We start from the raw sequence: 11,902 nt of genomic DNA on the forward strand, positions 1-11,902 counted from the left end.
AATCACTACGAGCATTAACTCTAGCTCTGTGGCCTTTCAAGGATTGCACACACACACATTCATTATGTGAGCTCTCATGTTTGTCTTTGAGTTGTGCATTCTCATGAAGCTTGTGCTCATTAATCAATATTTATCTGATTTGCTTATGATATTGTGCTTCATACTGTCAAAATTGGAAGTTTGCAGGCTTCATGATTTGTGGATTATCTCATCATAGTGTCACATTCTTGCTATTGTGCTTACTTCCTTTTGTTTTAGGTCCCACTGGATAGTGTGAGTGTTTTTAATTTGCTCATAAAGGTGCTTTTCAGGTGTTTTGGTTTCACTTCTTCGCTCAAGCTGGGGAGTTTGCACTCAAGCGAGAATTACTTCATCCCAAATTTTGCAAATGGCACAGATTCTGAGAGCTTTTTTTTGGGCTCGAGCAACCCCGTGTGCGTAAGTGTTTTAGCTTGAGCGAAAAACTTCTCGCTCAAGCGATCTGTTACAGTTTAAATAGTTCCTTCCGCCTCTTTAGTCCCATTTTCCCCCATTTTCTTCGACTGTTCTCTCTCCTAGGGCGATTCTCTCCCCTTGCTGCTCATGCTTTGGTTGCCCTGGCTTTGGGTGCTCTCTCTCTTCCCTCTGCTTCTCCATCTCTGGTGTGTGGTAAGTTTCTCTCTCTCTCTCTCCCCATCTGTGTGCTGCTTTGGTTCATCTGTGATGTTTTGGGTTTGTTTGTGCCATTTAGTTTTTTTTTTTTTTCTTGTTCCTATTTAGCTATACTTCATCTTTGTTTTTGTCTATTTTTTTTCTTTTTCTGAGTAATTAGTGCATCATTTCATGCGTCTAGTCCTCTGGTCTGTTTTTTTTTTTTTTTTTTGGGTTAGGGTTTTGATTTGTTTCTACTTCTATTTACACTGTTGCTCTCCTCATGTTTTTGTTGTTAATTGGTTTTGGTTCCATTACTCTGTTGCACTCATGCTGGTGTTTGGTTAGGTTTTGTTTAATGATTGAGGAGTTGCATTGGTTTTTCCTTGGTGCCTTCATTCTAAGCTCATGTTGTAATTGAACTTATGGGTTCACCTTTTATTTTCCTGTGGATCGATTGCTGGATTTGCTTTATATCCCTGCTCTATCCCTGTTGCACTAATGGTTTGTGTTTTAATCTTATATTTGCTTTTTAGGGTTGCTATTGGCCTTGGGATTGCCTTAGGTTCGTTTTGGGGTTCTATGGGGGTGTTCTTGTGTCATGGTGGGTTGGGGTTTAGTTTGTGGTGGTCTCTCATTTGTGTCTGTCAGTCTTATATGTGATGGTCGAGTCTTCCAAACGCCGTAAAACCACTGTGCCTCGCCCCACTTTCAATAAAGACAAATTCCAGTCAAGTGAGAAGTCCAACCTATATCGTGAGTTCTTTGTTTCTCGGACCATTTATTTAGAACGGAATGTCCACCCTAGCACTTTCAAGTCCATCTCTATCCATTCCTTGTTTGATGCTTTTGGGGGTGACCAAGTTCTCCTTTTTTTTGGTCCACAAAACCTCAGTTGGGTCCGGGAGTTCTACTGTAATATGCACTCCATTAGCAAGGAGATCCCCCCATCTTTTCACACATGGGTTCGTAATAAAGCCCTAGTCATTGATGCCGAGGTCTTTAGGTAGTTTCTAAATCTTCCAAAAGTCCGGAATTGTCACTACCTGTTTTTTGTTACCCGCAACATTGCGGATTTTGATCAGGTCGCCACTAAATTATGTGGCACTCCTCGGACTTGGATCGCCAGGGCGCTCATTCAGCAAAATGAGCTTCTTCCCCAATTTTGCCTCCTAAATCTCATTGTTTGTGCCAACATCCATGTTACCATGCATTCTTCTCACATTACCCAAGATCAGGGTTATGTGTTGTATTGCATTAACCATCGCCTTCCCATCGACTTGTCCGAAATGATCATGTTCAAAATGATTAGTGTGTTTGAGGGCCGCAAGTCTTGGGGTCTACCTTATGGGTGTTTACTTAGTCGGTTTCTTACATCCCTTGGTGTCCTCACCTTTGGTGATTACAAGCTTGCCTCTCCCATTAAACCTGTCACCAAACTGACCGTCTCACAGAGTTAAGCCCATGTCAAAAGGGGTTCGTTGGGAGTCGGGGTGTCTGTTGCAGGTGATGATCCACTTGCCGAGGAAGCCCAGATTGATACAGTCACTGCCGGTGCACCTGAGATGCGTCCTCGTTCATTTCATGGACAGCTGCAGTAGTTCGAGCAGTTTGTCACCCATTGTCTTGATCAGCTGGATGCTCGCTTAGATGCATTTGATGGCCATCTCGATCTGCAAACCACGATGCTTGCTCAGATCCTTTCTCTACTCCAAATATTGCAGCAGCCTCCGTCCTCCTCGCAATGATGTTTTCTCTTATTTTTGGACAGTTTTTTTTATTGCTAGTCTCTTTTTTGTTGCTACTGTTTGTGTTTCCTTTTTCCTTTGTCTTTCCTCGATCAAAAAGAGGGAGTACAGTTTTACAGTTTCATATATTTGGGATCTAACATATGTGGATATCGGAATGGGGATATTGTGTAGATATATTGGGACATTGTTTTGCATATATTTGGGATATTGGTTGTTCATACTATATATTGTTTTAGATAGTTATTATGCATGGACTAATTTACATATTGTTTTGGATAGTTGTTATGCATGGACTAATTCATACTATATGTTGTTTTGGATAGTTGTTATGTATGGACTAAGTGGTTTGATTTATATATTGTTGCAGGGTCTTTCGCCTAAATTGTTGGTTTAGATTAGTTGGTTTTATTTAGTTGGTTGTTTAGTATAGTGCATGTGTTTGCTTGGAAACTGTGTTAGAATGTTTTGTCCGGGAATTGACAAAGGGGGAGATTGTTAGGTCCCTTAGTTTTGTCAATCCCACGAACAAACATCGTTTATCAAGTTGTAAAGTTTCATTGTTTTTGAGTTGCTCGCTCGAGCGAAGGAGTCCTAGCTCAAGCAAGGAAGTTATGGTCCCAGAAGTTTTCTATATATGTGTTTAAGGCTGTTTTTAGGTTCAATGCTTCCAGATCATCTTTTAGGGTTCTAGGGTTTTCTTCTAGGGCTATTTTACTAGTTTTCCTTTGATGTTTGCTTGAGTATTAAACTTACATGGTTTGACAATTCACATCAAAGAGTTGTTTGAGTGATCATCTTCAAGAGTGTTCTTCTTCGATGGAATCCAGAGATTCAAGTGTGAAGTGTCAGAAGTTGTGCGCAGTCGTTGAGTCGACATGGATGTTGTGGAATCAACATCAATCTAATCAGTTCTAAGACGAAGGTTGTGGTGAAAGAAATACAAATCGTTAAGGACAAATTAACAGAGTTTGGATATTTTGTTTAGTTATTTGTATTATTTTTTACCTTCATAGTGGATTGATTTGTGGCGTTTCGCTCGTGGTTTTTTAATCACAATTGGAGGTGCTCCAATTGTAATTTTTCCACGTAAAAATCGTTTGTGTTAATTTATTATTTTTTGAAACAACTATTTAAACCACTTTCATATGTGCTTGATGATTTAGATTGTTAGTTTTAATTGTTTGGGGACTAGTACAATGCATCTTGAGCCGAATCACGAATCACTTAGGTTTTTCAGAAGTGACGTTTGGTTCCATGCCATGTCTTTCCTAATGGATCAGTATATGAACCTATTGTTGGAGGTGTTTGAAAATTATTATCGCTACCATGACTAATTGTAAAGCTAGATGATGCAATATATTCAGATTTTCGCTTAGGCATTTTGAGTACTTAGGCTTGTAGTGAAGTGTGATGTATACAAGTGAGGTTAAATAAGGGTGTCACAGGTGATCTATTAGTATTATTTTAATCATTGTTAACAGTCACATGTGAATAGTCATATGTACTAGTGTCATGTTCAATCATTTGAATGGTCAATAGTCATATGTACTAATGTCATGATTAATCATTTTCAGTAGTCACATGTGAATTATATGAGTCTCATTCAGCACTAAGTGGGGTTTAATTGAGTTGCAAATGAGATTTATTCAAATGGTAAGTGGAATGTCATTAACTAATAAGTATGGATTAATGAATGGTAAGCAAAGAGTAATGAAGTAGTAAGTGGAGTTTATTTGAGTGGTAGTAAGTGAGGTTTATTTGAATGGTAAGTGAAGTGTAAAAGAGTAGTAAGTGGAGTCTCATTGATTAGTTAGTATGATTGAATGAAATGGTAAGTCAAGAGTAATGAAGTATTATTTTAATCATTATTCATAGCCACATGTAAATAGTCATATGTACTAGTGTCATGTTCAATCATGTTCAATCATTTGAATGGTCAATAGTCATATGTACTAATGTCATGATCAATCATTTTCAGTAGTCACATTTGAATTATATGAGTCTTATTCATCAGTAAGTGGGGTTAAGTCGAGTTGTAAGTGGGATTTATTTAAGTGGTAAGTGGAGTGTCATTAACTAGTAAGTATAGTTGAATGAAATGGTAAGCAAAGAGTAATAAAGTAGTAAGTGGAGTCTATTTGAGTGGGGGTAAGTGAAGCTTATTTGAGTGGTAAGTTAAGTCTAACAAACTGGTAAGTAGTGTCCTTATGACTAGTAAATATGATTGAATAAAATGGTAAGCCAAGAGCAATGTAGTAAGTGAAGTCTATTTTAAATGGTAGTAAGTGAGGCTTATTTGAGTGGTAAGTTAAGTATAACAAACTGGTAAGTGGTGATAAGTGATAATTAATTCAAATCCTGCGCATGTACAATCCAAATCCAAATTACTAGAAACTGACAAAAACCATATGACTAAAATCCATTTGCTCTACATCCTCTCCAAAACAAATTCAGTTAAAATTCACATAATTCAAGTATGAACATGCAACAACATCAATGATACATGACAATTATCTATCGCAAGCTAATTCTATCACTATTGACCCAATTTTATTGTTTGTATCTCGAACTAAGCCCAGTGCCAATCTTTATCTTGCATCCCACAAGTCAAATTGAAGCAAATAAGCTTCGGAATCAATAAATTGTACCGATTCAAAATACTTGATAACGTGCATTCCATAATTATAGCCATTACTTTGTTGTGGAAGCCATTCAAGTGTTCTAATTGGAAACTCGGTGATTTTATTTGTATGTGCATTCTTGTACTAAATTCCCAATAAGTCACGTAATACTTCAACCTGTCATTTACATAACTAATTAGTAGAAAAACATGCAATGCAAAATGCAAATAACAACATTGTATAAGGATGTATACCACTTTTTTCACTTGAGTTGGCCGAGTTCTACTTCTTCTTGATATATATGGATCAAGGATATATACCACTTGTTGTCGCATGTATACCACACACATATACCAATGTTCACCTGCATCATTAATTGGAATGTACACCTATATTAAATCAATAATCAGTACTATCATATTCATTAACATATTAAACAAAAATAAAGTGAGATAATAACAAATCAATACCCTTTCACATGATTCAATTTTTCCCGTGTACCGTTCTGCTCCAAAATAGGACTTGAGCATGTTTGGCTTATGAACCCTACGGTGCAAAATATGTTGCTACAACTCATAAAAATTAGTATAAATATCAATAACACAAGCTTAGTATAGATAAACATGACATACTACATAGTCAAATGCTTTCAATTATAAAATACATAAGTAAATTATCGAAAAATATGTAGGTAGATAGCACAGTGGATATTTCACATCTGGGATACAATCCTTTTGCTTTAATGTAAATTGAAAAGCAACTAAAGTGATTATCCAAGAAATAACAACTTATCAATAAATGCAATTATCTTGTACATTATAATTCATTTGTGCAATGGTTTACTACTTACTTGTCCGTCAAGCCAACAACTACGATCTAAAGTCCATATGTTTTTGCTTGTTCCATGTTGAATATCAAAGTTAATAAAAATTTCACTATCATATTTATTATACATGTCAATGTGACAATATAAACACATGAAACATAAAACAAAATATTTCTTGAAAGAAATAGAACCTTTCCAATTTACTATGATGAAACAAATAGTCTCTTATCAATTTATCTTCAACTGCAAGCGATAGCAAATCAAATCTTTTCATGGGAGTCGGCATACTCAACAACTTAGAAATTTGTTTTTAACAATAATTAATAACATTTTCATAAAGTATGTAATTGATTATTCTCCTAAAAATGAGTTTCTGTAAGAAAACATAAGTATACCTTTTTCGAATGTTGTTCAGGAAACACAACAACTTATTTATTTTTCATTGTAGCTTCCTGTATAACATAAATAAGTCGGTGACTAAGTTCATTTCTAATGAATTATTTTTCAAAAAAATGTTATGTGTACAAATATTATTTATTACCTTTTTTTCATATTTAGGCAACATGTCAAGTTATTTGCTCGTTATATTATATTTCTACATAACACAAATACATCAATAACTCCTTTTAATTCTAACAACAAAACAAAATAAAACAAATAATAATAATAATAATGTATCTTACCTTGTCAAGTTCAACATAATAGGGTGAAAGTATATGTTTGCCTTTTTTTGCATTTGCTTTCTCTCATAAGCTTTATATGATAAGGCAAAACTATTGAAGACTCGGCACCATTATCTACTGGCATTAACCTTTTTAAAAATCACTTTTGGTAACTTTGGTGGCAGTAGCTCATGTTCACTAAAAAGGGAGGCAAATGAAGATATGGACGATGTGAACTAATCACATAATGGAGTCTTAGGCAATCCCTCATTTTCTTCTTTGAGTTGTTTATCCGAAGGAAACTTAAGATCTTAGAAAGTAAAAGGTGGGGAACTCCATTTGTTATCAAAGATATTTTCATTTTTCAACTAATGATTGATATCATGAGAGTGTTTTTCCTTCTCAATGGCCCATGACCAATTAGCTACCTTTGCAATTGCTATCAAAATCTCTTCTTTGGTAGATTCTATTGATTGACTGACACCAATGACTAAGTTATTCAAGTCTCCTCTCAAATCTTTCACTTCTTTTTCAACATTACTTAGTCGTGCATCCATGTTTGCCTCTACACTCACATCATTATCTTCGACGATAAAACCAACCTATTAAGAAAATAATAACAAACATGTAAAACGAAATCTTTAATTACAACACGCATACAAATTAAATTATTACACATAAGATGTAACGCCCCAAAGTAAATATGATAAACCCATCTCATAAGCAGAAATCAAGTTAAAACAAAGTACTTTCATTCATCAGAGTTAATATACAAAAGGGGCACATGCGATATACATTCATAAATAGCTCATCCCGAATCTATAGCATGTGTTACAAATAGCAAAAAGTGATGAAAGTTAAACAAATATTCATATGCTCTAAAGGCTTACATCTTTCCAAGTCACTACTTGGTAATAATAAAAATGAGTCTAGCTCAATAAAATTAAGCCCTTGGCTATACAAAGTAAAATACAATAAAAAAGAAGCTCTTGCTCCAAATCTCCCCAAACTACTGTCTTGGCGGAGGCATATCTCCAACACCTGAAAATGGTTTTTCCCAAATAGGGTGAGCTAAAGCCCAATAGAAACAATCCAACACAATATATGAATCTTAACAAAAACATAAGTATGAGATGCATATGCAATACCCACAATAAAAATCATTTATAATTCTTTTGTAAAACCATGCCATACCAAGCTTTATATCACAGTTCATGTTATCTCAATTCATTTTACCTTATTTCATGATCCATTTACTGTTTTGTCTCATTTCATGAGTCATTCACCAATTCATTCAAACAACCGCACTGAGGGTACAACTCAATGGGCTTCTAATCAACACAACCATTATACAAACACTTCCATTTGCCATTTTACAAATATTTCATTTGCGGGAACCAGGACCCATGTATACATACGATTTTCGGGACTTTCACCTTGGACACACAAGCCAACTTAATTCAACGGTGTGACGCCCCCAAAATAATAACATAAACACATCTATAAACATATATAAACAATAACATAAATCAGAGTCTTAGTCCCTTCATTACATAAAGTTAATGAGTACAAAGAGTTTAATATAAATAAATGCCCTATTGGCTTATGCCTTTCCAAGTCTTAACTTGGTTACAACAAAAGTGAGCTTTGCTCATTACATCTTAAGCCCTTGGCTTTACAAAATATACAATCAAAAGGTGAAGCTCTTGCTTCCGAAAATTTCTCCAACGCTATTGCCTAGGTGGAGGCATGTCATCATTACTTGAAAAGTTATTCCCAAGTAGGATGAGCCACAGCCCAATAAAAATCATCTAACACAGTATATGAAATTTAACAAAGGTATAAGTACAAGTGCCTAAACAATGTTCGTAATAACACTTTTCATAACTTTTTACACGCGCAAAATATTCATTTCAAGTCTTAATCCGTTTACTTTCAATTCATGTTCCATTCACTGATTTGACCCAATTCATAAGTCCATTTCATTATTTCCCAACAACCGAAATGAGACTATAACTCACAAATTCTAAATCACATTATTAACGTGTAAGCACTTCAAACTTTTCTTTCACGGATATTTCGTCCGCGGGGAGCTGTCAACCAGGACCCATGTATTCTTTCACGGATATTTCGTTCGCGAGCAGCCATCAAACGGAACCCATGTAGACGTAGGCTATACAAGCATTACAATTGCCATTTTACAGATATTTCGTCTGCGGGCTAGGCACCCATGTATAATTTCGGGACTTTCACCCAGGACACTCCGGCCAACTTAATTATAATGGAGTTCATCCACTTTCTCCTCCCAAACTATTATTCATACATATGCAATGTATTTAAATACAAACTCAAACAATGGAGTATATCCTCTTTCCACTCCCAACTAACCGTACATATTCGATGTATATAAGTATAGTCATATTCAATGACAAGCACATGCAATTAGTTTCAATTCACCTAAACCACATGCAATTTCTACAACAATCATAGTTATCCTTCACCGATAGCCCAATACAGTTATTTCTAAACAGATGTAAAATCTCATAACAGATATTTTATTTAACACTCCCAAAAGAATGAGTTAATACATAACCAATTTCACCATTCATGTCATTAACCTCTCAATTTCAAGTTTTCAATGCCAAATCCAATTATTTGTACAAAATAATAGTCTGATCCAATTAGGGCAATCTCTTACATTTTTCCCAAATATTAACCAAGTGCCAAAATCATCAAATTAGACATAGCACAATATTATTTTCAAACCCCACAAGCATTAATTTCACCTACACCCAAAACCCCTCTTTGTATTTTATGTTCCAAACCCTAGGTTGTTTTAAACATACCCAAGTCACACCATTGTTACACAAAGGAAAATAACTAAGCTAAACATCATATGAAAGTATAGAAAGATCCCTACCTCAAAGAGAAGAGACGACCCAAGAAAGAGTGGAACCCCAAGAATGCTGAAACCCACTTCTATTCGGATTAAAACGAAGATCTTAACGAGCTCTACCTTTTTCTCAAAGGCACTAGAATGGAAATCCCAATGGATTTAGATGAAATCCTAGAGAGAAGGTGAATTCTAGAGAGAGAGGCTCAAGAACAAGCTTTTTGAAAAGTTTTAGAAAGAGATAGAGAAGAAAAAGTGATTCAAAATGTCATCATCTCGGATTGAAATACACACTGCCCGCTCGAGTGTGGAAAGCTCGGCTCGAGCGTCAGACACAGAGTTCCGCTCGAGCATGGAAGTGGACGCTCGAGCGTCCGATGCACACTTCTAGTATTTCAGACCTGCAAAAGAAATACTGAGAGTTGACGAATCGTGCTCAAGCGCAAGAATGGCCACTCGAGTGGAGGACTAAAATTGTGAAGCCCGCTCGAGCGTGAGAATGCCCGCTCGAGCGGAAAGGCCAAAATCTAAGCAATACAAGTTTTGAAATACAAACAACTAATCTGTCCCAAACACACAACTACAACCCAATAACCAAAATGAAGGGAAAAACAAGGGAATGAGATAAGAATAACTATTCAAAACCAAACCAACCCGAGTTCGGAATACAATAGATAACAGGTCAAAATCAGAATCGCTATAAATGGAGTCCATCCCTCCTTCTTCTCCCAAATATGGAGTACATTCCTTTTCTCCTCTCACATATCATACATTTACAATGTATTAAAACCTAGTCATATTTAATGACAACGGATAAGAAATTAGTTTTAATTCACCTAATCCTTATGCAATTTCTACAATAATCATAGTTAACCTCCACAGATAGCCCAAACAGATATTTCTAAACAGATATATATATATATATATATATAATCTTCAAGACAGATAAATTATCTAAATTTTCATAGGTGAAGGGTGATATATACCCAACTCCACCATTTATACAAACGTCCATCCAATTTCATATTCCCAATACCAATTTCATATTTCTATACAAAACAACTATTCAAGACAATTAGGGCAAAATTCCTCTTCTTCCGAAATCCATCCTGGTTATCAAAATCAGCGAATTTATCATAACACGACCTCACATTTACTCTCATAACCAATTTTAATACATACATTGGAAAACCCCTATTTTGATTTTAAACCAAAACCCTAGGTTTGTTCAAAATCTCCCTAAGTTCCAATATTTCTTACACATCAACAAATAACTAAGTTAAAACTTATAGAAGAGTGTAGAAAGTCCCTACTTTGAAGCTAGAGATCAAGGAGAGAGTCGAGTAGCCTTAAATGAACTGAAACCCACTTTTGTTCAGATGAAAAGAGAGTCCACGGCATACTCTACCTTTTTGACAAAGGCACACGAGTGAAGAAACTACTAGATCTAGATGAAAATGTAGAGAGAATGTAGGTTTTAGAGAAAGAGGGTCTCAGCTTTAGGGTTTTGAAAGAAAAGATATGAAAAAATGATGTAAAAAAGTTGGGTATATATCACCCTTCACCTATGAAAATTTAGATAATTTATCTGTCTTGAAGATTATATATATATATATATATCTGTTTAGAAATATCTGTTTGGGCTATCTGTGGTGTGTGAAAGTACAAGGACAAAGGAGAAGGAAAGGGACAACAAGGAATTTGAGGTCTCATGGCATGTTTCTAAATCATGGTAAACAAATGATTGTTTATTTAGTGCATTCTTGAACTTCCTAATCATTTCATAACCATATCATGTAGTTATTCTATGTTGAGTATGTGACATCGGCTGTGGATTTTGTTAGTCCATGTGCAAGTAGACAAGCACCTCATTTAATGCATTGGACAAATGAGGTGATTAAAAAGAGAATATTTATGTTGGAAAAACTTCAATACCAAAACAACAAGAAGGTAATCTTATATAACGATTTTGGTTTAGACCTAACCCATTTTGTATTACGGACTCAGATTTCATGGTTTCGTATTATTGTTCATGTTTTGCTTCCCTTGTACATCCTTAAATTTGGTTATTGGATTGTAGTGGTTGTGTTTGGAACAGGTTGGTTGCTTAGTTTTCAAACTTTTGTTGCCCAGAATTTTACTCCTCCGCTCGAGCGGTACTTCTTGTGCTCGAATGGGCTTTGTGAACTCTCAGTACTTTTGTAGGTCTACAAAACTACTAGGAGAGTGTATTCTATGCTCGAGTAGTTCCTTTTGCGCTCGAGCTTAGCTTAGCTCGAGCAGCCTTTCTTGCTCTCGAACCTTGGTCTGTTGTCTGCAAAACTACTGGAAGTGTGCATTCGGCGATCGAGCGTCACTTCTTGCGCTCGAGCAGAACAACTTATTATGTCTGACGCTCAAGTGTCACTTCTTACGCTTGAGCGGACTGTGCGTATATCAATTCATGAAAGTGACTTTTTTACATCATTTTTTCATATCTTTTCTTTCAAAACCCTAAAGCTGAGACCCTCTTTCTCTAA

The sequence above is a fragment of the Camellia sinensis genome, chromosome 11 (assembly GCF_055761805.1).
Source record: "Camellia sinensis isolate YWXY chromosome 11, ASM5576180v1, whole genome shotgun sequence".
Classification (NCBI taxonomy): domain Eukaryota; kingdom Viridiplantae; phylum Streptophyta; class Magnoliopsida; order Ericales; family Theaceae; genus Camellia; species Camellia sinensis.